The sequence below is a fragment of the Podarcis tiliguerta genome (genome assembly GCF_965153285.1).
Source record: "Podarcis tiliguerta genome assembly, chromosome: 9".
NCBI classification, from domain to species: domain Eukaryota; kingdom Metazoa; phylum Chordata; class Lepidosauria; order Squamata; family Lacertidae; genus Podarcis; species Podarcis tiliguerta.
Window position 1 is genome coordinate 27,079,540 of NC_139542.1, and position 25,363 is coordinate 27,104,902.

Below are 25,363 nucleotides of genomic sequence, written 5' to 3' on the forward strand. Positions count from 1 at the left end.
GCACCGCAACCCTAGAGTCGGCCACGACTGGACCTAATGATCAGGGTTCCCTTTACCTTTACCTTTAAGCTGGACATGAGTCAGTCGTGCAATGCAATGTAGATTGCATTAACAGGAGCAGAGTGCCCACATCATCAGAAGTAATAGTTCCAGTCTGTTCTTCTCTGGCCAGACAGCATCTAGAATGCTATGTCCAGTTCTGGGTGCCATTTTTAAGAAGCATATACACCAACTGCAGCACGCCCAGAGGAGAGCAACCAAGATTATGTGGGTTTGGAAACCACATCCTATGAACAACTGTTGAGAGTGTTGGGTATGTTGACCATGAAAAAGAGAGAGTGAACAGGAAACATGGTAAAAGCCTTCAAATATATGAAGGGAGAAGATGGATAAAGCTTGTTATCTGTTGCTCCCATCAGGTATAACTGGGGGCAGACAACAGCGGGGTGCAGGGATAGGATTGTCCCAAGAGTCATCCAGCCAGAATGCTGGCCTAGACAGAACAGAAGGTTCTGATACTGTGCTCAGTGTGATGATATATTATTCTAATGTGTTGATAAGGACACAAAAAAGCCTAAGGTCAATGCAGTCTGCTGAAACTAATGTGATGCTCATGCACTCAGAAACACTGTATTTCAGTTAATGCTGCATTTTCAACAGCAACTGCGATTTTAAATTACAAGGGAACGAGGCCCTAGCTCAGTGCTTTACCTGAAAAGGGATCTTGGTCCAGTTCCTGGCATCTCTAAGGATGTCAGGAAGAAAAGGCATCTGCTTCAGACCTTGGGAACTGTAGCTGGCCAAATCAGACATGACTAAACTAGACTGAACAATGGTCTTACTCAGGATACGGCCAGTGTAGTGTGTATTTCAAATTCAGATGTACATACACATGCCAGGAACAGCAGGCAAACAGCACTTTCCTTCAAACAAACTTTTCTGCAAATAAAAAGCTCTGCCGGATAAACCCTCAGGAAATCAATTCCCAAATGGCCAGGCAGTCCCCAGTCGCCTGTTTCAGCATTCTTTTTTTTTGTCACAAATTGTGTTGACAGCCGGTAGCTCTAACTTTCAAGCCATTGATCTGCACAATGCATATTGAGCAAGATGCACCTTGTTACAGGGGTGCCCTTACACTCGGAAGGAAGCGGTGGATAACAGCAAAAGCCCCAGAGACCTGACAGATGGGTTATTTGTATGCATCCTTCCTTGACAGCCGTAGGTTCTGTGACATATGGAAACCACAATGGACATGCTTTGATTGGGGATAAAAAAAAATACTTAGCTTAATGAAAAGGACAGGGATGGAACATTTGCACGTCATGATACAACTGTTTAAAAACTAAAGGGCCATGCATGCCTTCTGAAAAGGCGTGAGAATCATATGCGGATCATCTAAAATATCAAGGCAGAGGAAGCTACATGTTTCTTGTCTCCTTGATCACAAATCATGGAGCAGCAACAAAACAGAGCAGGGGGAGAAATAAAACCTGGTGTGTCTTTGCCAAACATTGGGCAGTGAAGTTTTTCAATGTGTGTTTTCTTATGACAATATTTAAACTATCATACCCTTCATTTAGAAATACAGTGGTACCTTGGATTACATACACTTCAGGTTACATATGCTTCAGGTTACAGACTCCGCTAACCCAGAAATAGTGCTTCAGGTTAAGAACTTTGCTTCAGGATGAGAACAGAAATCGTGCTCCTGCGGCGCGGCAGCAGGAGGAGGACCCATTAGCTAAAGTGGTGCTTCAGGTTAAGAACAGTTTCAGGTTAAGAACGGACCTCCAGAACGAATTAAGTACTTAACCTGAGGTACCACTGTATGTGTTTATAGTATTGTTGTTGCTAACTGATTTGTATTTACGTACCTAGATCGGGTCTGGATGCGGAGTAATTATTTAGGGCAATATAATTGAAACACCCACACACACAAATGAAGATCTTGAGCTCATGTGAAAGTTTGGCGAGAATAAGTTCTTTAAAAAATAAGAGAATACCACACCTTGCCATGTGCCTTTCTTCACAGAATTTTATCTTTAACATAATAGCTTTATTTTTCTAGTGAATTTGGTGAGGAAGCACATTAGTGTTGCTACATGAAAGTGAATGTCACAGGATTTGAAACCATTTTTGCAACATTCTCAGTCAAATCCAGCGGTCTGGGAAATTGCTTGAATATCCATGTATCAACATATTTATCTCAGCCCTGGCCAAGAAAGATATATAGTCGGCTTGCTCAGAGCCAATGCCCGCAAGTCCAAAAGTGCTCTCGCTCTTGTAATATGGTATGTGTATATTCGACTCACTACTTTTCATTAATTTCAGTATATACACAATGAACTTAAGTGCTGCAAAAAGTTCCTTGCCCTTGCTGACAGACCATTTCCCACCACACTGGCCTAAATCCATTCTATAAGATTATTACTTATTTTTATACTTCAGCCACTCAGAGATTCATATGTGGTTCCCATCCCTCCACCTTCTTCATTAAATTTCATTGTATTTTCTTCTGTGCTTTCTGCTGCTCTCAGATCGTCTCAGTTCCAGCTGCTCTCTGATCCCGCGTTCAGTCTTTGTTCTTACAGCAACTGGGCCATTTATTACTATTTCCCTTTTGGACTTGAGGGAATTTTCTTTTGTAAACGTTTCCACAGGTTCAACATTCTTTTTTGCTGGAGTACTTTTCTTAGCTGCTGCATGGAGGTGCACCCAGTGGGATTCTTTCAAGTAGTGAACCTTCAACAACTAGAAATGAACTTCATGCATTGTGCAGTCCCAGTCTACTGTCTGTCCAAATTTGCTGGTGTCAGAATGGATGGACAAGGTGGAAAATGCAGAAATGTGCAATAGAATAGGCCTGGCCCTATCATTTGGCAAAGGCAGGGGAGCAGGGATTGGCAGAGATGTGTTGAAGGACAGAGCTATGTGTCCCACATGAAATAGAATAGTAGAGTTGGAAGGGACTATGACAGTCATCTAGTCCAACCCCCTGCAATGCATAATTCTTTTGCCCATGACCTTGTCCTACTGCCCTCAGAGACAGTGGAGGATGATGACGCATCAGCAGTTTTGAGAAAAGATTCAAGTGTCAGTCCAGTTGGATTCTGTATGTAGAATGGAGGGGCCACCATCTTGTCCTTTGCCTGAGGTAGCCAAGTATCTGGAGCCAGTGCTGAAAGGAATCCCATGAACTAGGAATCCTAAGGGAGCTCATAAATTGTCATAGTCATTAACTCCAGCTTTTGCTGGTACTGTCGACCAATCAGGTAACTTCCCCGACTGTCACTATTGTACAGGTATGATTCAACTGTATACCAGCAAATTTAGGTTGTGAAATTGAAGTAGATTTGGTGCTTTTGTGCAGGAAACCCACATCTTTTGCAGCAGGTCAAGGTGGAGATTTTGTGATAAGAAAAGTGACAGGAAAAAGCACTGGAAAGTGTGGGATAATGATGACATTAGATAACCACTGCACACACATGAAAACCCAAACATCAATGCACAGGAACATTGTATAACTTCCATACAATTTTTTTTGCAAAACAATTCCTAGCCTTCCAAGTCTCTATTTTCCAGGGTCATCCCTGATTTAGAAAAGCGATCCCAGTTTCTGATTTGATCCGGGAATGTCCCACTTTTCCTTAGGGTGTCCCTATTTTCATTGGGAAAATGTTGGTGGGTTATCCGACCCCCAAGCTGCCTGAAGGCAATCCTGTATAGGGAAGGTTTTGTGGGAAAAAAAATGGTTAATGTTTTATTATGCCTTTATATATCTTGGAAGCTGCCCAGAGTGGCTGGGGCAGCCAAGTAAGATGTATGGGGTATAAATAGTAAAATCATCGTTATGGAATAGGAGATCCCTATTTTCTTTCTTTTTTTCTTCAATATAATTTTTATTCAGTTTACAAATAAAACAAATTCATACAATTCATACAATTTTTTAAAACCATTCTCACTTTTTGACTTCCCTCAACTTGGCTGGTACTCCTTCCCTTCTTAATTTCCCACACATTTCTTAATTCTCATCTAATTTGTAAATTAAATCTTATTTCACTCCAATTTTAATCTTTCTTTTTTACAAAGCTTCATTAAAAGTTACAAGCGTTATTTGTTTTTCACTGAAATTATGCATATATTCTGAAAAATTTTCCCATTCATCCGGGGACATCCCTATTTTCATCGGAGAAATGTTGGAGGGTATGCAATTCAAAATAAATGCTTAATAAATACGTCACCCAGAAAAGCCTTAAATAACTAAGCTTAGTTACTTTGACTGCTTTGACCGTGAAAAGTAGCAAGTAGTTTGAAAGATGTAAGAGACTTTAGTAATTCAGATTTGACGGTGGGAAATAAATATTACATGTTCTTATTTGTAATGTTAAGGTCTTATAATCAAGGCATTTACATTGCTCTTCACATAGCATATTTTCACATTTCAAGTCTTTGGCCAGTACCATATTTCCAATAGTAGTGTAACAGAACTTTTAATTTCCTCTTTCCTCAATAAAACAACAGAAGTGGGAAGGGAAACTGGATTTTTGTTATGAGAACATTTCCAGAGTAGAACTCTCAAGGCAGCATAATCTACCACAGCCAACGGGCCATTTCTTCACAGAAAGTGTTGTTCAGACTATTACTTACAATAAAATATGGAATTCAAGGCAACAGAAGTATCACATCTGGGTTCATCTTTTTATATGCCTGTGGTTTATATATTGCAACATTGTTATGATTTACTTTCAACGAAGGGATAAAGCAGGATAAATAAACCTCATTTCGTTTGTGAGTTCAGTTATTATTTTGCCGGTTGTACAGATCAGAAACAGAGTGGATTTTGATATTAAGCAGAGGGGATATCATGCATGGGGATATGAAATGGAAATGCAATGCAGGAGTGGCTAACTTAGTTTGGGGGTCTGATCAGGCTTACAAGACCTCATCTGTTCTCACACCAGAAGCAAAAACAAAGAAGGTATCAAAGTAGACAAATAACTGGGATGGACAAAGAGGTTTAGACCTCTCCACCCAGCCCAGTGCACTAAAGGGCGTGCCAATAAATCATATTCATCATTCGATGAGCAGGAACAGAACAATAACCCACTCAGCTGATCTGCATGGATCAGCTGAAGTGAGAGTGCCATGTGTGTGTGCGCGTGCGTGCGTATGCATGTGTGTATATGTGAGAGTGGGTTGGCTATACCTAGTGCTGGCATGTGGCACGTGGCCCTTGGGCCAGAAAAGGTTTCCCACTACAGTCAAACCTCGGATTCCGAATGCCTCTGTTTTGGAAAGTTTTGGATCCTGAATGCCAAAAACCCAAAAGTAAATGCTCCGGTTTTCAGAAGAAGCTGAACGTCCAGCTCAGCTTCCGCTTGAGTGCAGGAATCTCCTGCAACCAGTCAGAATCCGCACCTTGGTTGTCAAACATTTCAGAAGCAGAACAGGTTGCCGGAACGGATTACGTTTGACAACCAAGGTTTGACTGTACACTTTTTCTTTTCTACTGCTGCTGATGTTCACTCTTGTGGCACACAAGCATCTATGTGTTACCAGATGTGGTAGATGTTGGAGAAATACTGTGAATATTGGCAGCTTCTATATATCATCATCATTTATTACATTGCTATCCCACCAACCAAACAGCAAAAGCAATTTTAAAATGTCAAAAACCTTTAAAAATAATAAGGTATATTCACAGCTAAATAATTTCAAGGTTGCCTGGAACAATATATTTCAGCTTTCAAATGCTTGGATGAACAGGAATGTTAATAAATTTCACAATGTTAAAGGAGGAGGGAAGAAGATCTCACAAGGGAGGGCATACCATAAGTGGGGAGCCACTACCAAGAAGGACCAGTGGCAGCAGCACCAGCAAGGCCTCTTCTATATGGATTGAGGGTTCCATCTTGTCCTTCATTTCAGTCAGTACAATACCTTGGGCCAACCCCAAGGGCAGGAGGGATGACACACTTACTTTTTGAAGTTGGCATTGCACTGACACTGCTGTGCTGATTAAAGGTTTTCAACAAAGGTCTGTAATGGTGATCACATAATGCTGGGAAACAAGGAGTAGGAATGATTCTTACAGAATTCTTAAAAATAGCAGATTCTTTAAAATGATGAATTTTTGGAAATAGCAGAGGATTCTTTGCAAGGCCTTCATTTGTCTATGGATGTGTACAGTGCTGCATGCTTTTAATTCGTAAATTGGGTTTGACAATGGAAAGTTTCGGCCTGCTCAAGAACTGATTCTGCTTTTTAACAGTGCTTCTTGCACTGTTTAACAATAAGTCCTTATAGTGCATGAAGCCTTATGGAACTGTAACATGTGATGGCATCATATTGCTGGAAATCATCTTGAAGGTGGCATCTCATGGTTTTTAAAAAAACATTCTATTGAGATATCAGCAAGCATGGATAGAAAGTAACAGGGCATTGTTGACTGAATTTCTTAATAGTCATCATCGGTAGTCAAATAAGAGATTGCCATGCACCAGAAGGGTTATTTCATACTATATTGAAGCAATCTTATATGTGCAATACCAAATTGTACTGCAAGTTATGTATACACACCATATGTATGCGTGAGTTAATTATGCAAACATGGTTGATACATTAAATAAAAATCTCAGCAGCTACTGTTTTTCTAATGGTCTTAGATTTGATATACTGTGCTCATTGACTGCAGTTTCACAAGGAATTATTGCCTTATCACAACTGCCTGCTTTCCTAAGTAATCACATTATAGACTTTTCACATAAAGTGGCGTTAATCTCCTTTCCCCCAACATGTGGCACGAAGAGTATTCTGCCAGAACATCAGAAAGAAACTAGATTAGGAACAGCAATGCTTTCACAAGAAGTTTAAAACTCGGATATACTGCTGAAGGCATACTGGTTTTTAGCCTGTAGAAATTCTGGCTTATTATTTTCCCCCTTTATGAATGGTAAATAGGAAAGAGAAGGCTTGGAATCAGTGTTACAAAGGTGTGGGGGTGGGTATACCATCAAAAATGACAAAAAGTTTTTTAAAGCACAGGAATATGCACTCCCTAGCATCTTTGTCTAGTTGGGTAGTAAGGAGCAAGGAGACCATCCCTGCTAAATCCAAGTACAGATCCTACCCAATGCCTCCAGCACTAGTCAAAAAGTTGAGGCAATATTATCACGAGATGTAATTAAAGACATCACAAAGAAAATTTCCACGAGGAAGGCAAAATTCCACAATGTAAACAAAATCCCACAACACTTAAGCCAACTGTTGTCAGTAAAAATTCCTTTGCAGCCCCATGAACCGGCAGCTAACTTCTGTTCACAGCAAGGTGATGCTCTCCAGAAGACAAGAGCAGGTGAGAAGGAAATCATTCATGATGAAGTCAAAGCCAGGCTAAGATCTCTTTGTATGGCTCAGAAGTGGATCTGAAGGAAGAGCTCTCTCTGGTCTGCTCTCTGGAGCCCAACAAACAAAGCCAACTGGTTCCTAAGGTGGGACCTAGGCCACATCATGATCAGATGACTGCCCTAGACAGACTGCTTTCAAAACATCTCTCCTTTCCACTCACTTCCATGCACCAGGTGTAACCCAGCCTCCCCAGTACTTGAAGAGCCAGTAATAAATATTTACACAAAAAACAAAATATTCCATATAAACCAATTTAAGGAAAAATTACTTTATACACAGGTGGTAGAAGGCACCAGTTAAGGTGAGGTGCATATATTTAATAAAATAGGATAAATGTTGGAAGTGTCAACATTTTCATATTCCATGGACTTGACTGACAGGATGAATAAACAGGTTGGCTCGAAGTGACCCTAGTGAAATTTCAGCCAAGCTGTGAACTACTTGAGGAAGGACACAGGTTGATCTACACAGAGCTTGTTCTCCACCAGCTCTCTGCACAGCTGTCAACGTTTCCCTTTTTTAAATGTAAATTCCCTTATTCCGAATAGGATTCCTCGCAAGAAAGGGGGAAGGTTTACAACTATGGCTCTCTGTATCCCATAAAATATTATGGATGGTATAGAATATTTCTGAATCTGAGAACAGGTGTCTATGGAACATAAAATACTCTTCAAATCTCTTGGGGTAGTTTTGCAGCGCCTCTGCTTATTGCATACCAATTGTTACGAACAATTAGCAATAACAAAGGGGTAGAGTAAAGCCAATATGGATTTTCACGTCAACCTCACCTGCAAGTGTTTGGACAATTATTTTGCACAAAAAGTAAAATGGTTTACAGAGAGGTCGAGTACATTCATTGATCAGCACAGCAGGCCAGATGTCAGGGACTCCTGGGTGTTGTTCCTGCTTGCTGTTCTAATTTGTTTTCAAATTACCTCTCTGAGACCCGGTTTATTCATCTGTGAAAATTGCTCAGTCTGGATATTTACTGCAGAGGTATGCAGAGACACTCAATGTTATGAAACATTCAGTAGCCTTAATATAATTTAAAATTACAAACTGTTACTATTAGGTCAAACCCCAAACCCCAAATTTGATCTCAGTGCTTTTAAAATCTCTGTCCTCCTCAGTTCTCGACCAAATTCTGCCTTGCAGACGTTGAAGAACAAAATGTTTATTAGCCTTCCTGTTTGCACATGCACATGCACATGCAAAAAAGCTTGAACAGTGGGCCCACAAAGCTACTTGCTCTGACAGATGTCAATGCATCAGAAGTAAACATTTCATTGTACTGAGGGCAACTCAGTGTCATCACCAGAAGGGCTGTAATTCTCCTGGATGTTTTGTACTTCAGGAATATTAGAGCCACGGAACATTAAGATGCTAAATGAAGCCTAATATTTTAATAAGTTGAACAGTGCCCAAGCCTGTTTACGAAAATCTATTTCAAATGCAGTAAGAGTTGTGTCTCTGAAGAAACATGATGCGGCAGAGAGTGAGAGGTGTCCTCAATCTTTTAGTAAGGACAGACACTGCTATTTTGTAATGAAACTGATTTTTTTTCTACATAAAACCCACTTGAGACCCAGAGTATTTACAGGCAATAACACAAACAAGATGGGCTTCTTTTTCCCATCCATGTTGCCTCAAAGGCAGATGTCCCTCCTACAGTTATTAACTTTTCCAAGACTTGGTACAAACCATAAGCTTTTAAAAATCTATAGCTGTGTACACATTACCACTCACTCTAGCTCCATGAGCTCCCACTGCTGATGGTTGAAGCCATGTACACATGCTATTAGCCACAATCCACATCCATCCTGCAGCTGCTTGAGAAATGTTTGGTGTGTTCTCCCTCACAACTGCCTTCCATCCAATTTGATAACACAAGCCACATTCGTGTTTAAGTTAAACTGAGATGTATACGTTTGAGACAGGCATTGTGCATGTGAAGATGATAGCTTCATGAGTTGGGAGTTGCAGGTGTGGGGAAACCAAATAGGTAATGGATATTCGGTGAAGACAACCCTACCACTTTTCTGGTGGGTACAGCAACATACATGTCATAGTCTAGTGCTGAGCAACAATGAGCATTGCTCAGTGGAGTGGGAGGCCAGCCAAACAGAAGAGTCTCTAAGGTGTACTTGCCTGTAGGCAGATTCCATATCCAAAGTCAGGTTCAGTCCTAGGGTCGGGCAAACAGCAATCCGCATGGTTAGATAGTCTAGGGCAGGGGTCAGCAAACCTTTTCAGCAGGGGGCTGGCCCACTGTCCATCAGACCTTGTGGGGAGGCGGACTATATTTGGGGGGGAATGAACAAATTCCTATGCCCCACAAATAACCCAGAGATGCATTTTAAATAAAAGGAAACACTCTACTCATGTAAAAACACACTGATTCCTGGACCATCCGTGGGCCGGATTTAGAAGGCGATTGGGCCGTATCAGGACCCCGGGCCTTAGTTTGCCTACCCATGATCTAGGGCTCAGGGAAACCAAGAGTCAAGATGAGCAGGAGACAGTGAAGTAGGGCCAAGAACTACAAGCATTATCACCAGCATCTGACTGCTGCTGGAAGCTCTGCTTAAGAAGGCTAATAATAATAATAATAATAATAATAATAATAATAATAAATTTTATTTGTATCCTGCCCTCCCTGGTCAAAGCCGGGCTCAGAGCGGCTGACATCCTATAAATAAGACAATATGCATAATACAATATACAATATGCAAATAAAATAACATTCAATATTCATTAAAATAAGATAGAATAATATTAAATATCAGCATTTCAAAATAAAACAGAAACCCACTCTTAACAGTTACAATAAGTAATTTCTAAATTCCAATCAATAAAACATAGCAAACCACAGTGCACAACAGAATACAGTACAAAATGAGAAGCAGAGACTGGAAGGTAGTTCTCATCAGCACCTTCTCCTCTGAGTCCTTGAAGGCTGATCAGCTGCAGTCATTCTGCCTTCTCCCTCTTCAGGCTGTTGTTCAGCGGGCAAAGCTGACTCCTGACCCATGACAATGCAACTTGAAATGCCGCAAGAAGGAAATGACCTTGGTAATTTTCAAACTACTAATATGTACATAGCTTATTCACTCACAGGGTAAAATTCTGGCCCTAAATGGAGACAGGAGCAATTTATTCCATTTTGTTAGTGCTTAGGAAGAGAAATGATGCTGCTCAAAAACAGGGTGAGAATTTTTACCAGTACTGTGATTTCAGGAAAATGTTTTTCAGATTGTTTTCTTTGCCTGTTTAGCTGCTTTGTGTACAATGGGTGAGGATTTGTTAGGCATACACTAAAATATAATTAAATATTAAAGAGAAAGACTGTCATTGAAGCCAGGTCCCTGAATGGTGGCTTTAAAATTAAAGCAAATCCAAAAATCCTTGTATACAGAAGCATGAGGTTCTGCATTTGTGTATCCTTTGAACAGATGGTCACACCGTCCACTTTGATGACATGATCATCTGTGTAGGCAGAAGATTTGACAGTGATGGTCTCTGTTAGAGGCTCATATACACCCTTTGTAACTGGATGTGCTTTTATTCACATTTTTGTAAGTTTGATGCTTCACCCATTGATGATCACAGAAGCATGCTGGGACCATAGAATATCACAGGGTTTTACTTTTCAAAATGCTTACTCTGGACTTTATTTTATTGACCTTAGTGGGACTCCAGATGCAAATGTCTTTATTTATACCCAGAATGGGGAGCTTGCGGCATTCCAGATTTGGTGTGGCTCCAACTCCCATTAGACTGAACCAACATGGCTACCAGTCAGTGATGATGGAAGCTGTAATCCAACAACATCTGGAGGGCCACATGGTCTGCACCCTGGATGTACTTATTGTCTTCATGTTTAGGCATCCAAAGTCATTTACATTTAAAGTACAATTATTCTTATTACTATTTTTTTTACAAAAGTTATAACAGAAAATGTTAGTGGTCTCTTCAGGAGCTGAGGGCAAGAGTTCCCTGGCCTGGAATTTGCCTCTCCTACAGTTTGAACACAAAACTTAACTTCTTTCAGGTTGTGAAAGAAAAAGAAGAAGGCTATAATTATTCAAAGAATGCAAATCTTAAAGTACAGTATTGTTGTTTTTAATGAAATACAATTCCTGAGAGCTTTTAAGCTACTAGACTTCATTGCTTGTCCTGCATTGCTTACCTTTATTTAGTTTAACAACAGACATCAATAAGCAGATGGTTAATCACTTCTAATTTTTTTATGTCTTTTAAAATGTCATTGTTAATTCATGTGGACCCTTTTATCCCCCAAATCCTTCAATTATTTAGACTGCAGTCCTCTTGGGGACTGAAGTATTTGCATTTGGGGAAACTGCTATATGCTACACTGAGTTGGAAGGATACACTGGGACAAAAATCCAAGTAATAATATAACTTAAAGACCATTTCCACTCTAGCTATGGAAGTAACCAACACCTTCAGTGTTCACAGTAACTAAAAGAAGAATATTTATCCACCATCTTTCCATTTCCCAAGGGACTCTATTAAGGTAGGCTTTAGGGTCTAAAGCAACCTTCTTCCCTGGGTTTCCATCCATGACCCTAGGTTATGCTGTCTGGGGATGATGGAAGTTGCAGTCAAACATCTGCATAGCTTTAAATACGATTGACAGTGGTATCCTGCTGAACCAGCTTTATTGGGGACACTGATTATATTCAGTTCTGTTTCTCCATAGGAGAGACCATGCAGGCCATGAGCCAATGCCTGGAAGCAGTGGTGGGGTGGACAAGGGGAAAGGAAGCTGGGTTTGAGTCCTGGCAAGATGGAGGCACTGTGGGAAAGCAGTTCCCATGTCAAAGAAATTGGTCAATTGCCTTTCCTGGGTGGAGTTGCATTCTCCTGGAGTGCACACCAACTGGGGATGCTTCTGGACCCAGCTCTGTCACTGGAGGCCCAGGTACACTAGAAACGTCTTTTCCCCAGCTGTGACTGGTGCATCTGCTATGACCTTTCTTGAACCAGATATTGGTGACTTCAAGATTGAATTACTGCTAGGCACTCTATGTGGAGCTTCCCTTGTGCTTGATCCACAAACTGCAGTTAGCGCAAATGCTGCAGCATAGATGCTCAGAGACCTTGCCAGACCAAGTTCTACTGGTATATAAAGCCCTTTTCAGTTTGGAACCAGTTTATTTGCCAGATCATTGAACTTCGATCTGCAGAACTGAGAATGTTACAGGTGCCACACAATAGTACTGTATTCTTGTAAGAAATAATTATTTTAGTGTGGCAGCACCTACACTTGAGATCTCCCTGCCTGATGACATCAAGAACTTGCGTTATTTTTAGTGCCTGTTTAAGCCACATAAATGTTACTATGTTTTGATCTCTTTTTAGTTTACTGCTGATTCTAATTGTTTTGTAAACATTTTTGATTACCTGTTTTCAACTGTTTTTATTGATAATTTTAATATTTTGTGCAAAGTGTCTTCTAATCAAGTAGTATGTAAATTTTGTAAAATGAAGAACTGAAAATCCGGGTCTGGGGATTGAAGGCTGGAGAAGGCTGGTCTAAAGGGCATGCGATGAAGGCAATCCTGGATGAAAAAAATTCCTGAAATCGTATGTTCAATGCCATAAGTTCCCATCATGGAAGAAAGCTGAGATAGTGTGTGTGTGTGTGTGTGTGTGTGTGTGTGGTTTCACATGAGCTGAACGAATCTAAGCACAAATTCAGTGTATGTCATAGAGCGGTGGAGGCACAAGTTAGGGAGCCTGCAAGGGCACTGCCAAGGGAAGAAGGCTCAGAGCCAGGGGATTGGTGGTGAGACAATGGTAAGTGGTCAGAGGGAGGCAAAGGAGCAGACTAGGAGGAGGAGGTATCAGAAGCTGAAAAGTAACAGGGTTTAGTGAGCAGAAAGCAGTCCAGAGAGCAGTCCAGAATCAGAAGCAGAGAGGGGTCAAGAGGCAGAGTGGAGGCAGGCTGCTGAAGAAGCCAGCCTATCTCCATCCTGCTGTAGACCAGCTCCACTCCCACTTGGTCTCTCAGAACATGCAAAGAAATTAAGAGGGTGAGGCAAAGAGAAACAAGATGAAAGAGCCTCAAGTTTCTGGGTAGGAGTCTTAGAGAGCTGTTGGAAGGCAGGGACCTTCAATCCTCACAACCGTATCATTGGGGCAAGACCTACTGGGAAAAGTTGCTGTGATTACTAGGCCTGAGTTTCTTTTAATAAAGAGTTAACTTCACTGACATTGGGTGTTGCATTGCTGATGTGCCCCTGACTCCGTCTCCTGACAGTGTTTCAGTCTTTTGAAGTGTTCAAATATTTATATTTTTTAAACCTACACATGGCCTATGCACAGCATGCTCTTGCCTCACACTGTTTGTGTGTTAACCATCACATTTCCATTTATCTCATATTTTGCTGTTCAATATCTTCAGGTAAAAGATGATCAAATACTGGGTAGATGTAAATGGAACATTTAACTTGGGTTTTACATCTTCAAATGTGTATACCCACTTATATTTAATTATATAAAAACAGGGTCACAATTATGCATCCGGATCCTATACATTCAGTTGCATACATGTAAGCACATTTAGCTGTATACAAGTAACATGCAATTTTATTTCAGTGAATGTGCAGAAGTCAGGAGCTCCCAGTTCCCTAGACTCCTTGTATTCTTTGTTGTACATATATCTGAAAGGGACTTCTGTATCCCCACTTTTATCTTGAATATTCTACATCTCCCCCTCCCACTTGAATCTATTTTAACAGAGTTAAAAATGAAAATGTCCAGGACAAAAAAACTGTGAAAAAGCCTTTTAGGCCAGATTAAAATGCATTCTAATATTTACATTCTGAGGACTGGGAAGTCAATTCAATTTTTCCAAGCATACTTCCCAATTATGAAAAACCATTTGTTTTGTGCAAAGACAGGCCTGTATACATATTGCGAAGTACACTTGTCCATCTGCTCAGATGATATTTTAAGAGGGTGATCATCTTTACCTAATCATTTATGTAGGCAATATCAATAGCTCATGACCCGAGGGCTTTTCATCATCAGTCAGCTTTCCCTTAACTTCTAGTTTAAATAATCCCCCTTAAACCTCATTAATTTCCTGTCCCAGCTGTCTGGATGCACTGTACTTAAGGTGTGAGCCTAATCCTCCAGCATAGGTTCTTGCTTTCTTAGCATGCTCTCCAGTCCCTTTGATATTTGACATTTTAAAAAGACAGGCAACCAGACCTTCATTTTGCTTCGATCTAACTGAACGAATTAAACTTCATCGCCTTGGAAGCCTCCTAAGCCATTTTAATGGGAACAGAGTTAGGTTGGCACTGCTTAAATCTTATGAAAAGCTGAACCATACCATTTGCTCTGGGGAAACAGGACTGCTTCTAGATTACCTAAGCAAAAAGTAGGGAGGAAGAAAATGGCTTGGAGCCTCAGCTTTTAAAAAAGACTTGATGGCAAGTTTATAATTGTATGTCAACCAGCCATGGGGAGGGCAAAGTACTATGATCATATGTCTTATCAAATATAATACAGTTCCCAGATGCCTCGTTCTGATTCACAGCTCAGAATGGTCCATATAAGTCATGAGTTATTATCTAGCTATGTATTTTTAGATAGACAAATAGATAAAGCCCACTTTTCTTTATACAATGTCCTTATGGTGGCGTACAATAAAGTCCATAGACATAAAAGAAAGGGAAACAAAACACAGGCTAAAAGCTCATGAAGGGGCTTTGCAACTCACGCAAAGCTTTAAGGGATGGTGCCAACAAAATCTCTTGTGTTTCCACAAATTGGGTGCTCAGTAGAAAAGGTTATGTTCTACACCCCAACCTACAATGCTTTTGAAAGTGGTGTGATGCATAGCAGAACCTAAAACAATTGTGTTTCTGAAAAGGCGGGGACTGCTTTCCTTTTTCATCAGTCACACTGATCCACTCCGTTAATTAAGCTGCCCAGAATACTGTGAATATGCCATTGTTTAATCGATAAAATGTGAAACCTTCATCACCAAAATGCAATGGAAGCCTGGTTTAAGATTTTTTGTACACCCACCAGCCCCCACAACTTTCTCCTTAAGATGGTCTACGTCCCAGCTTGAGATTAGTGTTAACAGCATCCATGTCACAGATAATTTCCCACTGAGGGAATCAAAAAATCATTGTACTTGACAGTTGGTATGTTTTATCACTACAGTTGATGTAAGTCACTTAAACCTTTTGAAGTCTGATGATGAATATAGGACATAATAATTAATAGTCAACATCACCTTTACGGCTCTGTCTGATATGCATTAATTAGCACACAGGGCCTCTAGATTTACATCTGCACAAAATCAAAATATGGGGAATTTCCCCCACAGTAATATCACATGCAAATTCAGCACCTAATAGTTATGCAGGTCAAATAGGCCGGGAAAAAGTGCTGCCTTTTCAGTAGTCAGCGAAGGAAAGCCAAGTTAGTCATAACAATCTAGGCCATCTGTACTTGTGGATGGCAATAAAGAGGCGGATGCATGAGAGGAATTAAATAGGCTGTTGCTCTATTCCATAAAGTAACATTTTAAACATGTACTAAAACCAGTGATGAGCAGAATCAGAAATAGTTGTCCAGCCAAATGACCTCCAGGGCCTGATCTGCCCCATCCTGGCAAGCAGGTTGCCAGCTGTCCAGGCACTGCTGCCCAGGCAATACCCCACCTCACCATAAGACCATAACAGCTACTGGAACCGTTCTGACCTCCCACTATCCTCTAGCTGATATGTTACATCGCAAGGTGTCTTACCCACATGAATGGTTTCTCCTTGATCACTGTCCCACTGCCCAAGTTTTGGCAAAGGAAAAGAAACCAATCAGCCCAACTCAGATTCAACTTGTGCCCCCTTCCCATGCTTTGGGAAAAGGCCACTCACATAGGATACTCTTGCAATGTGTGCATGGAAAATAAGACTATCAGGCTTCTAGACACAGTGACTAAGTTCTACCTACGTTGGCACAGGTGCTATGCCTCCAAATGAATCCCAAGTGGGATGTGTTCTGCTTCACCCAGGGCCTGCAAGTGGACTTCCCATAAGCATCTGGTTAATCACAGTGAGAACACAATGCTGGACTAAATGGCCCATTGGCATGACACAATAGGGCTCTTGTAAAAATTTCATCCCCACCCCATAAAGGCAGCCAAATACCCTTGGGACAACAGCAACAAACCACGAGAGATATTTTATGCCTTGCGACTTGCCATTATATTTATTTATTATAGTCTAGTAATTCTTTATTGTAATTGTTAAGTGCAAACTGTTTCATTATTATCTGCTGATATATAATTTAACTGTTTACATTATATTCTGATGGATTAGTGAATATTGCTTTATTTGATACAAGTTGTTTATTTTAAAGTTATGTTTTTATTATGACTTTTTTGTATTGGACCAGATTGTTATCAGATGTGTGATCTTTGCTGTCTGTTTTGTTGTTTCTTCAGTTTGTAACCTTCCTTGTGTAATATAGAAAGGCAGTATACAAATTATAAGTGAAATGAAATGAAATATACTAACTGCATTCCTTACAAATAAGGAGTGCAGTCTCTTTGTTAAACAAATCCATGTTTTTCTTACATTATGCAAATATTGCCATTATGTATTTTGCTATTTATCCATCTTGCCCTGCAATACTCTAAGGCAGGGAAGGGGATCATGTGACCTTTCAGCATCTTCAGACCCAGCCAGCTTGGCCAATGGCCAGGGGCGATGGGAGTAGTTCTGCCACAACAGCTGTAAAGCCACAGGTTCCCTGCCCTTGCTCTAAGGCAAAGGGTGTCTATTAAGCAAATACAAGGAGAATTAAAATCTAATTATATGAAAGCTGGGTGTTGCATGGCTCAAGCAAGTCCTTCTTCCTATCACCAAGAATTTAAATTCAGAAACAAGAGGCCAGCTAATCCGTAACCATGTTTCAGCCCGCATAGCCCAAAGCATTTATTAATGGTCATAAAATTATTCAGCCTATTTTAAAACCTTGCCAGAGAATTACTGCAGTGACCTCCTTCTGCAGTAAATTACACAGGTTGGCTTTTTTGTGCTACGTGAAGAAATATTTCCTTTATACTGGTAATAAATTAACTGCTACTCTATTTCATGGGGTGACCCTTTGCGCTTGTGTTTATATGAGACGGTACAAAGGAGGAGGTGAGCATTTTTCATATTCCCTTTCATACATTTGAATACCATTTCGCGGCACAAAAGAAATCTGTTCAGTAAGGCTGTGCAAGCGAAAGGAAAGTCCAATGCTGTAAAGAAAAATATTGCATAGGAAACTGGAATGTACGAACCATGAACCTGGATTAGTTGGAAGTGGTCAAAAATGAGATGGCAAGAATAAATATTGACATCCTGGGCATCAGTGAACTAAAATGGACAGGAATGGGCGAATTCAGTTCGGATGACCATCATATCTACTACTGTGGGCAGGAAACCCGTAAAAGAAATGGAGTGGCCCTCATAGTCAACAAAAGAGTGGCAAAAGCTCTACTGGGATGCAATCTCAAAAATGATAGAATGATCTCGATACGAATCCAAGGCAGACCTTTTAACATCACAGTAATCCAAGTTTATGCACCAACCACTGCTGCTGAAGAAACTGAAATTGAGCAATTCTATGAAGACTTACAATACCTTATAGAAATGACACCAAAGAAGGATGTTCTTCTCATTATAGGGGATTGGAATGCTAAAGTAGGGAGTCAAGAGATAAAAGGAACAACTGGCAAGTTTGGCCTTGGAGTTCAAAACGAAGCAGGGCAAAGGCTAATAGAGTTCTGCCAAGAGAATAAGCTGGTCATCACAAACACTCTTTTCCAACAACACAAGAGACGACTCTATACATGGACATCACCAGATGGGCAGCATCGAAATCAGATTGATTATATTCTCTGCAGCCAAAGATGGAGAAGCTCTATACAGTCAGCAAAAACAAGACCTGGAGCTGACTGTGGCTCAGATCATCAGCTTCTTAGAGCAAAATTCAAGCTTAAACTGAAGAAAGTAGGAAAAACCACTGGGCCGGTAAGATACAATCTAAGTCAAATCCCTTATGAATACACAGTGGAAGTGGGGAACAGGTTTAAGGATTTAGATTTGGTGGACAGAGTGCCTGAAGAACTATGGATGGAGGCTCGTAACATTATACAGGAGGCAGCAACTAAAACCATCCCAACGAAAAGGAAATGCAAGAAAGCAAAGTGGCTGTCCAACGAGGCCTTACAAATAGCAGAGGAGAGAAGGCAAGCAAAATGCGAGGGAGATAGTGAAAGATACAGGAAATTGAATGCAGATTTCCAAAAAATAGCAAGGAGAGACAAGAAGGCCTTCTTAAATGAGCAATGCAAAGAAATAGAGAAAAACAATAGAATGGGAAAAACAAGAGATCTGTTCAAGAAAATTGGGGATATGAAAGGAACATTTCGTACAAAGATTACCATAATAAAAGACAAAAGTGGAAAGGACCTAACAGAAGCAGAAGACATCAAGAAGAGGTGGCAAGAATACACAGAGGAACTATACCAGAAAGAAATGGATGTCTCGTATACCCCAGGTAGTGTGGTTGCTGACCTTGAGCCAGACATCCTGGAGAGTGAAGTCAAATGGGCCTTAGAAAGCACTGCTAATAACAAGGCCAGTGGAAATGATGATATTCCAGGTGAACTATTTAAAATTTTAAAAGATGATGCTGTTAAGGTGCTACACTCAATATGCCAGCAACTTTGGAAAACTCAGCAGTGGCCAGAGGATTGGAGAAGATCAGTCTACATCCCAATCCCCAAGAAGGGCAGTGTCAAAGAATGCTCTAACTACTGCACAATTGCACTCATTTCACATGCTAGCAAGGTTATGCTTAAAATTCTACAAGGCAGGCTTAAGCAGTATGTGGACCAAGAACTCCCAGAGGTGCAAGCTGGATTTTGAAGGGGCAGAGGAACCAGAGACCAAATTGCAAACATGCGCTGGATTATGGAGAAAGCTAGAGAGTTCCAGAAAGACATCTACTTCTGCTTCATTGACTATGCAAAAGCCTTTGACTGTGTCGACCACAGCAAACTATGGCAAGTTCTTAAAGAAATGGGAGTGCCTGATCACCTCATCTGTCTCCTGAGAAATCTCTATGTGGGACAAGAAGCTACAGTTAGAACTGGATATGGAACAACTGATTGGTTCAAAATTGGGAAAGGAGTAAGGCAAGGCTGTATATTGTCTCCCTGCTTATTTAACTTATATGCAGAATTCATCGTGCGAAAGGCTGGGCTGGATGAATCACAAGCCGGAATTAAGATCGCCGGAAGAAATATCAACAACCTCAGATATGCAGATGATACAACCTTGATGGCAGAAAGTGAAGAGAAATTAAAGAACCTTTTAACGAGGGTGAAAGAGGAGAGCGCAAAATATGGTCTGAAGCTCAACATCAAAAAAATGAAGATCATGGCCACTGGGCTCATCACCTCCTGGCAAATAGAAGGGAAAGAAATAGAGGCAGTGAGAGATTTTACTTTCTTGGGCTTCATGATCACTGTAGATGGTGACAGCAGCCACAAAATTAAAAGACGCCTGCTCCTTGGGAGAAAGGCGATGGCAAACCTAGACAGCATCTTAAAAAGCAGAGACATCACCTTGCCAACAAGGGTCGTATAGTTAAAGCCATGGTTTTCCCAGTAGTGATGTATGGAAGTGAGAGCTGGACCAAAAAGAAGGCTGATCGCTGAAGAATTGATGCTTTTGAATTATGGTGCTGGAGGAAACTCTTGAGAGTCCCATGGACTGCAAGAAGATCAAACACATCCATTCTTAAGGAAATCAGCCCTGAGTGGTCACTGGAAGGACAGATCCTGAAGCTGAGGCTCCAATACTTTGACCACCTTATGAGAAGAGAAGACTCCCTGGAAAAGACCCTGATGCTGGGAAAGATTGAGGGCACAAGGAGAAGGGGACAACAGAGGACGAGATGGTTGGACAGTGTTCTCGAAGCCACAAACATGAGTCTGACTGAAATATACTCAGAGTCGCAAAGTGATTTCATGCTCTTCATTCAGCTCATAGTAGTGAGGAGGAATGAATGAAAGTTCCCTCAAAGTATCTGCTTTATATACATTATTTACACAATGGGCTGCACATGATTGGCTAATTCCGGAATTCTACTGTAAGCCAATCAGGTTGTGGATTCACTTCTATCTGGAGCATGATTGGGTGGTTCCTGCCAACCAATCATACTGCTGCATTGTTCTAGGACCAATCAGACTGCTGAATATTGGAGCCTATTGTTCTAGGACCAATCAGACTGCTGCAGTTTGGATCCTATTCAACTCAGTACATAACACTGACCAAACTGCGGGAGGCAGTGGAAGATAGGAGTGCCTGGCGTCCTCTGGTCCATGGGGTCACGAAGAGTGGGACACGACTAAACGACTAAACAACAACAAGGCTGTGCAAGCCACCCCAATTCAGTTAGGGGCCGGATTCAGTGAGTGGGGGAGCCAGAAGGAGATATTGCAGGCAGAGAGTCTAGCCTGCATTGGCTCCTTCTCCCCTTCTATGCCCACTGCCACAGCCACATTTTTAATTAGGGCTTAAAACTCTGCTTGAACATGTGGTTGGGCAGTGAGGGGTTGTATACCCTCCAACATTTCTCTGAGGAAAATAGGGTCATCCTATTCCATAATAATAAAACCCCGCCCATCTGACTGGGCTGCCCTGGCCACTAGGGGTGGCTCCCAACATATATAAAAACATGATTAAACCTTAAAGAACTTCTCTATACAGGGCTGCCTTGAGATGGCTTGGGGGTTGGATAACTCCATACCCTCCAACATTTCATCTGATAAAAATGGGGACATCCTAAGGAAAAGTGGATCAAATCGGAAACCAGGGCAGCTTCTGTAAATCCAGGACTGTTCCTGAAAAATAGGGACACTTGGAGGGTTTGGAGTTCAGGAGAAAATGCAGGTGGGACCCTCTTCCTGCATCATCTTCTCCCTCTTCCTCACCACCTGAAATATACTCTGAGTCGAGAGTGGATTTCATGCTCTTTATTCAGCTCATAGTGGTGAGGAGGAGTGAATGTCCCCTCAAAGTATCTGCTTTATATACATTATTTACACAATGGGCTGCACATGATTGACTAATTCCAGAATTCTCCTGTAGGCCAATCAGGTTGTGGATTCACTTCCATCTGGAGCCGGATTGGGTGGCTCCTGCAAACCAATCATACTGCTGCATTGTTCTAGGACCAATCAGACTGCTGCATTTTGGATCCTATTGTTCTAGGACCAATCAGACTGCTGCATTTTGGATCCTATTCACTCAGTACATAACACCACCCAACTGCATGTTTAATATTTTCCCACTTTTGACAGTCTACATTGACTGGCAGTGACACTTCCATGTTGTGATCAGGGTATTTCCCAGCCCTACTGAGATGTGCCAGGGATTGGATCTGAGCCTGTCTCCATGAAAACTTTGTGCTCCACCACTGATCTATAGCCCCTCTGCAGTTCATGTCTTCCTCCATTCTCCTACCTTTGCTGAATTTGCATAAAGGCAGGAAGTACCCATTACAGTTGCAGCACTGAGATGGACGCAGTGTCCTTGGCATGTGATCCAAAGAGCTGATGGGCCAGGAGAGTGGGTTGGAAGCGTGGTCTAGAGGTCAGCCAGTAAAAGCCCTTTGCAACAGCCATGAGAGGGTGTCCTAATTGCCTTCAAAGCTGTGGGGTTTCTCCCTTCAGCCCAGTTAAATGGAAGGGCATTTCTCAAACAGGAAAAAGGTATTTCCATTCCATTCACAATACAAGAAAATTCTGATAATGCTTCAGGCATTTTTAATTCTTTATAAAGTCCTGGGCTCTCAGAGGATACAAGAGAGAGAGGAAAACATCCTTTAGCTAAATGCACACTAGATGACTTCAAAGATTAGGAAGGGAAACCAAACAAGTTATTTATAGTCAGATAAAAAGCGAATGATTTTGAGAATGCAGGAGATACATAAATGGAAGGAGTGATGGACAAACCCTTCACAGCTCTATTTGAAATGGGCTCAATATTTACGAGCTTTTTTGGCAAGTGCTTGGAAGAAGCTCATTGCTTTCAAGAGTTTACTCTTCCTGCTTTTAATGTTGGTGTGCATGTCCTGATCATGCTGCATGTGTGCATACTGTGCATTCCCCTGGGAATTGCATTTGGGTTTCACCTGCCCTGCTTCCACCCAGGACAGACAAATTTTGTTTAGTCGTGTCTGACTCTTCGTGACCCCATGGACCAGAGCAAGCCAGGCACTCCTGTCTTCCACTGCCTCCCACAGTTTAGTTAAACTTATGCTGGTAGCTTCGACAACACTGTCCAACCATCTCGTCCTCTGTCGTCCCCTTCTCCTTGTGCCCTCAATCTTTCCCAACATCAGGGTCTTTTCCAGGGAGTCTTCTCTTCTCATGAAGTGGCCAAAATATTGGAGTCTCAGCTTCACGATCTGTCCTTCCAGTGAGCACTCAGGGCTGATTTCCTTCAGCGTGGATAGGTTTGATCTTCTTGCAGCCCATGGGACTCAAGAGTCTCCTCCAGCACCAAAATTCAAAAGCATCAATTCTTCAGTGATCAGCCTTCTTTATAGTCCAGCTCTCACTTCCATACATCACTACTGGGAAACCCATAGCTTTAACAATACTGTTATGTACTGATGTTCTCACCCTGGGCCAGCAGGGGGATACTGTAGATAGTTATGCAAATGAAGGATCGAAAGTGACGTTCTGTGATTGGATAGTTTGTATGCAAATGAAGGATCGAAAAGTGACGTTCTGTGATTGGATAGTTTTAGAAAGTCGCAACAGTTACAATTGTTCTGGAGCTCTATATAAGCAGGCTGACTGAGCTCCTCAGTTAGTTCTGTTCTGGCATCTGAATAAAGAAGACCTGTTTGAAGAATCGCTGTGTCGTCTGATATGTTCACCCACAACCTAACAAATACGGACCATTGTTGGCAAGGTGATGTTTCTGCTTTTTAAGATGCTGTCTAGGTTTGTCATTGCTTTTCTCCCAAGAAGCAGGCGTCTTTTAATTTCATGGCTGCTGTCACCATCTGCAGTGATCATGGAGCCCAAGAAAGTAAAATCTCTCACTGCCTCCATTTCTTCCCCTTCTATTTGCCAGGAGGTGATGGGACCAGTGGCCATGATCTTAGTTTTTTAATGTTGAGCTTCAGACCATATTTTGCACTCTCCTTTTTCACCCTCATTAAAAGGTTCTTTAATTCCTCCTCACTTTCTGCCATCAAGAAAGTATTAGGACCAGCAAAAGAAACCACTTATTCACACTGTACATAGTTCAACTATGGAATCGCTCCCACAGGAGGCAGCAATGGCCATCAACTTTAAAAGAGAATTAGGCAAATTCATGGAGGTAAAAGCAATCAGTGGCCACTACCCATGATGGCTATACTTTGCCTCCACAAACAGAGGCAGTATGCTGCTTTGTGCCACTGCAGAACACCCAGGGCAGGGAGGGAATGTTCTTTGCTTGGATCCTGCTTGGAGGCTTTCCAAGGGCATCTGGTTGGCTGCTGTAAGTACAGGATGCTGGACTAGATGGGCCAGTGACCTGATACAGCAGGCCTCTTGTGTTCTTGAAGGACAAATAGCACACAGATGTGTTAAAGAAATGAGAAAAATTACACAAATCGGGAAGATTTCTGTTGGAAACAGCACTCCGTTCATAATATAGTTAAACTTATGATCTGGACAAATTCATTTTCCAAAATAGGTACATCAGAATTGTGTATTTTTAAGCCATTGCTAATACATATCCTGATTTTCATTTGGAGCCATAAGTGTTTATTATACTTTGCTGACTCTTAGTGATTTATTACCATTCAATTCATAACACAGAAAAATAACATTTTTGAGAGTAAGTCATTATGTTAGCCTCATCAGTGTGGGCAAGAAAATCACCTGGCCACAACAGACATCCTACCAACCTCTCTAACACTTTTGGACTCCATTCAATCCCAAACTCACAGAAGCACTTATCTATATTTTCCCCCGTAAGCTTTCCTAGGCCTGAAATCTGGTATTAATCTATTTTCTTTTGCAAGAGATTAATGGTGATAGAAAATTTGAATCTAGCTGTTTGTGGACCCATCAGACCCATCATCTCTCAGAACTGTTGAAAGAACAGATATCCCCCTGTTTAGTGTATATGAATCACAAGCTTTGAGGATTCAAAAACAATGAAGATTCCTGTAGCTAGTGCCATCTGTCTTCTCAAAAGCAGTTACGCTGAACAGCCAAGTCATATTCTCATCCCTATCAAAAGGTCACTTTGTAATTGCATAGGTAAGATCAAAACTGCAGTCCATGGATTAAATGGACTGCAGTTATCGGATTAAATTTTAGTTATGTGAAAAAGCACTTTAATGGGCTATATGGATCAGGAGAGGGAACGATTAAATTACGCAGAGTACTAGCCTTTTGTAGGCATGCAATTGCTTCTCACTGCAGTTCTTTTTCCTTGTGACAATCTTGAACACACACACACACACACACACACGTATGTATGTATGTATGTATGTATGTATAGTGTTCCCTAAGCAGTTATCTTATACCAATGTCCCTCTTCCCGGTAATCAATATTCTGATCAGCAGCAGATTTCCAAGGCCTTTGATGAGAGTGCCAGCAAATGCAGAGAAAAATTATTATGGGACTCCAATATGTCGCTGATTCCTCTTCAGCTGCATTCCAGTCAGATATCTGAATTTCATAGTGTCAGAGCAGGACAAATTTTGTGCAGGCACCATTCCTGCTCTTTAAAAAGCTTTTTAAAAAATAAAATAAAAACCTTTAAAAATGAAAAAAAAATATCACCACTGGTCTATTTGCATGTTAGCCCCCCCCCCCAGCAATTTACCAGT